At 45.5% G+C, this 5,107-nt stretch overlaps 1 long non-coding RNA gene across 1 annotated transcript; it reads left to right on the top strand.

Moving 5' to 3' along the window:
- Positions 1–701: 701 nt before the first annotated feature.
- On the top strand, positions 702–4,222 carry LOC131400610 (uncharacterized). The gene is made up of 3 exons (XR_009217381.1): positions 702–755; positions 1,145–1,233; positions 1,839–4,222. It is a non-coding gene; the product is annotated as an uncharacterized LOC131400610 (long non-coding RNA).
- Positions 4,223–5,107: the final 885 nt, after the last annotated feature.

The following is a 5,107-nucleotide window of genomic DNA, read 5'->3' on the forward strand; positions in this document are numbered from 1 at the left end:
TGCCTAGTTTTAGCAATTTTTGAACTTACTCTGTTACCAATTACTGAGACTAATATAGCAATGACACAGTTGTATAAGGTGCATCTCATGGTCTATTAAGTAGAACACAAAACCCATTTGAATTATCTGTTACCCATAATCTTGCATGACAGGTAAGTGTCAGTAATTGGTAACAAAGTGAGAACAGTAACCCATTCCAAAGGTTTCTTACCCATATTTTAGGTATGAGTCAATTGCCTTATTACTTAAGAGAAGAAATGGAGTTCTGAGGCTCTCCTTCTATCAAATAACTGACACTATCTCTCAGCATACTATTTAATATAATCCTTTGATGTTTGAATAAGGCTGGATGAACCATGGTACATTTTGAAGGGGCAATGAGGCCTCTAAAGCAGCAGTGTTATCTTGTGTTTTGACTCACGCAGTGCCTGTCTTAAAGTATCTTTTACCCTTTTGGCCTACTTCACACGGGCTGCAGGATTGGGTACTCTAGCCTCACCAACCATTTCCAGAAATTCCTCTGGATAAGGGAAAGAGGAAGTTTGCCCCAGCCACTCATCTTATATGAGTTTCAAAGTAACCTCATTTTTCCTGCAGTTGTGCTGGGTTGTCCACCCAATGTCCAGTCTCCTTGCAGGTTTGTACAGTCACCATCTCCTTCAGGACCTGTGGTGGAAAAGTCCAGTTCGTCAGTCTGTGGACCTGTAATGAGGAGAGAGTGGAATGGGAACCAATAGTCAAGACCAGCCAGACGAGTGAGTGAGTGCCATGTCATGCTTGTGAGGCCACAGTGTTGGGGGAGGGTAGCACTCCTCTCCTGTCAGCTGTACCACCATTTCAGATGGTGTGGAACTCCCTTCCCTGAGTCTCTAAGACAGGAACTTCCAGCAATGTCAGGGGCACTCCCTGGGCACTGCTTAGTAACCCCATTGCAGAGACCCTGTATCTACAGTCACTTTCTTCACTAGTCAGAAGCATCTTTTTCCAGTCCCTGGTTGTGTTCCTCTACTCCCTGTGGGTGCCACTGTTACAGACACTTTGACTTTATTAGAATGTCAGATTTCAAGAAAACCTGATCTTGACATTTTCACATCAAAGTTTTGATCTGTCTTTTTATCCTTTTGGGAAACCCTTGCAAGACCAGGCAGAAGCATGATGGACTGGATGGCATTGCCAAAAGACCTTCAGGAATCCAGAGATTGTGGGAGATTGCTCATGTGCTTTTTCTTTCAGGTACAAGAATGTGGATTTTCATGTAATTTAAAGGCAGCTCTAACTAGGAAAGGGGGGGAAATGATGAGAGCCATACACCAAGTGGGTGCCAGAGAATGGTAGTCTGCCCGTCCACCCCTGCTATGGGTGCATGGGCATTCATGTGGCAGTGGTTCTGTAGGCATAAGTTAAGAATTCAAGTATATGTACGCCCATACTTCTTTAAATATGTACACTTCTGTACACTGTTGGCCATTTTGTTGCCTTGTAGATGTTGCTGATATAAAAGATTGTGTTTCATTCACAATAAATTTCTAGTATCTGAGTCCAAAAGACCCTTCCCTCTTTCTTACTCTTATCTTTGAGCTTCAGTTTCCACACTGGCAGCACAGGAGTCACAACTTGCTATCAGGGGTGTTGTGAGAATCAAGAGTGATAATCTTTGTCAAGTGCTCAGCACATAGCAGGTACTGAAGGAATTAGCTCACCACGTCCGGAATCCGTATATTGGAGGAGAACATTGTGACTTGGTTTAGCTCTTCTCCCTACTGGTCAACCCCCCACTCCTACTTCAGTTATTTAGACCTTTTCCATAATGTCGATTAAATGTTTGTTTCCTTTCACAGGGCCAGCAAATTCCCTTAGAGATTACTGGGCATCTCTTTAGAAACCACCCTCCTTAATTCTTCTATGACACCAGGAGGAAGCCGGCAATTCAGACTTGGACTTCTCTGAGCCGCATTCTTTTCTGGCCAACTTGGACGCCTTACATCGAAGCTGATGTGGCTCAGCACCAAGATCAGGCTGGAGGGTACTTGTTAACTGGCAGTGCCACAGAGGTCTCCTCTCTTCCTTGCCTATATAAAGTCACTTCTTTTCTGGGCGGTGGTTAATTCATTGAATATCAAATGAAGACTTATGACAATTGGGGGGAGTGCTAAATATAAATATGCACTATCTAAGGTGCATTCCAAGACACCTCTAACCTTTAGTTTCATAGATACCTCTGGTTCGTGTATTGCTTTATTAGTGCGGGTTTTATCCAGAAGGTGGCATCACAGAACCTGAGGTTCACTCACCAAAGGTCAAAACAATCCCCATTTCTTTGTGATGAGAAACTAAACTATGTAGCCTTTATGCAGCATGTTGACATTTCAAACATATTTCTTTATCCTTGTAATTGGTTAAATAATTTTAGACCCATGGATGATGGGGGTCATTATGGTTGTCTATCCAGTGATAACCTGATTTCTGAGATACTTAGAAAAACCCATACTCAAGCCCATGTTCCTTCATCAGGTGACACGACGGAGACCAAGATGGGCTTAGTTCCTAGTCAAAAACACATGTGAAACTTGACAATAACTGTGATGCCTTCTTCCCATTCCACACTCACTTGTTGTTCCCACTGACCATCAAAGTCAACTTAGGTCACTTCGTTGGGGGAGGGGTGGGGAAGACCTAAGTGAATGGTTTAATGGGTAGATCTGCTGAGTATTGGCACTTAAAAATAAGTCACGGGGGTGAGGATTCCAAAAAGGTGACTCTAATTGGTGGCATTCTCAAAATCAGAACTCTCAGGGAAAGAGAAGGTGACCCTCCTTAGAATTTTAGGTGAGAGCTGGTTCAGTGGTTCTTTCCCAGAGTTCATACCTAGGACAGCCATGTCACTGAGCCTCATGAGGCATGTAGTCATGAATGTCTACTCGCTGGTGGGAATGTTAATGTGCTTTAAATTCTTTGTGTGAAGTATCCCTCGCCAACTCCTGTTTGCCTTATGTATTTTTTCATTCATCTTATTCATGTGGGTGATGGAAAGAAAATGGACATTATTGGACCCTTTAAGGCAAGGGCCTTGAGATGGAGTGTTATACTTGTTCCCTGTTATATGCAGACATTTCTGTCGCTGAATAATGTTCCATTGTATATATGTACCACATTTTCTTCAGCCATTCAACTCTTGATGAACACAGGTTGTTTCCTTATCTTGGTTGTTGTGAATAATGCCGCAATTAACATTAGGGTTCAGATATCTCTTTGAGATAGTGATTTCATGTCCTTTGGATATAGACTCAGAAGTGGGATTGCTGGATCATATGGTAGTTCTATTTTTAATTTTTAGAGGAACTTCCGTACTGTTTTCCATAGTAGTTGTACCAATTTACATGGGAGAATACATCTTGAACTAAAGAGGTTTCATGACTGCTTCTGCAGCCACTTCTGATTGTCGGTTCTCTTGAGGAGAAGGATTATAGAGTTAGAGGCTCAAAAAGGGAAGGCGTGTCACTGATCAGGAAAGATGGAAGGACTAACTCCTTCCTTCAGATGCTTCAAGCCTAGAGGTGGGGAGAGGGCTGGGACGAGTGGCCCTCTGTAGAGCTGCTGTCAGAGCCTGAGGCAAAGCAGACAGGAGGATAAGGGCCCTCAGTGTGAAAGGTGTACTGGCCTTTGTGTGTTCCAGAGTGTCTCCTGCCCACTTCCCCATCCCTGGCACTACCTGGGATCAGCCTAGCTGGAGGACAGACGATAACAGTGCACACTGTTGAGTGTGACATGAGAACATGTGGCCCTCTGGCCAAGGTGAAATTTTTATGATGGGGGCTGCTGCTTGTTTCTCCAGCTTCCTTGAGGATTTTGCACTTAGCTGCTGGGGAATGCATTTGGGGTGTGGAAATTTGGGGTCCCTGGGAAATAATAGGCCATGGCCTGTTGTCAGTTTCTGTGCTCTGACGTGAAGGTGCTGAACAGAATGTTGTCCACCATGCAGAGCAATTGCCTGTTAGGAATCATTAGGGATCCCGGTTCTTTGTACGGGAATTTGGTTGGAGTTCTATCCAAGCGTTTCCATATTAGCTGTCTGCACTCTTCTGCTGAGCATACTCTGCCCATGGGTGGGAAGAGAAAAGTCACTGGGTCCTGTCAATGAATGATACATGAAGCTGGGGACATTTGGATCGTCATGGGCACGTGCAGATGAGCCTGGACCTCCAGGAATGTCCCAGGTGAGCTGTCCAGGCTGGAGGATTTAGCCCTCCTATTCCTCCTTGCTGAAGAGGCCATTTACCCACAGGCTCTGTCTGTCCCTTCCCCCGTTTATCTGCTGGAAGTCATTGTTGCTTGGTGGTCTGACCCCTCTGCCATTTTGGTCTTCTCACAGGGGCAATGACAGTGCCTCAGGGGGACCTTGTCTGCACTCTCAGGTAAGAGGGTGCTGTAGACACAACAGTGAGGGGTGTGTGCATCGTGTGTGGTACTGCAGCTATGGAGCGGAGAGAGGATGGGGAGCGGCAATTTGAGGAGGGGAGGGGCGCTGTGGGTTTTCTATTTCAGGCTTTTGATTTCTCTCGATTGGTGAAGTCTGCGGCTGGCACATCAGGGGCCCAGCAGGGATATGAGGACACTCTGAGAGTAGAAGGAAAAATTGAGAGTGGGGAGGACAAGGGACTTTGGTGTGAAAGTTGTGATGGGCATTGTGGGTGCAGGGATGTGTCTCCTGTCCCCTTTCTGCCTTCTCGCAGAATAGCTGGGGGACAGAAGGTAACGGTGGACACTGATGGGTATGATGTGAGAAGATATGGCTCTCTTGTCAACTTGAGACATTTACCCTGGGGACAGGGTGTTATTTTCCATTTTCCGAGTGAACTGTGGTTTTCTCTGCAGGTGGGGGCAGAGGTTTGATCTCTGTGTCTTGTGATACACAGGACCTGTTAGAACAGTTGGTGGGAGGAGAGGACTCAGATCCCGTGTTATGGATATCAGTGTGTAGGCCTCTCAAAAAGGGTGGAAGTAATGTGCACAATGTGGGCACTCCTGCACAGTGTGAATGGTCTCCTCTCTATCCCTCTGGATTCGGGTTTGCCCTCTCAGTCCATCATACTGACCCCAGGAGCACAGT

This window comes from Diceros bicornis, chromosome X, assembly GCF_020826845.1.
Source record: "Diceros bicornis minor isolate mBicDic1 chromosome X, mDicBic1.mat.cur, whole genome shotgun sequence".
NCBI classification, from domain to species: Eukaryota; Metazoa; Chordata; class Mammalia; order Perissodactyla; family Rhinocerotidae; genus Diceros; species Diceros bicornis.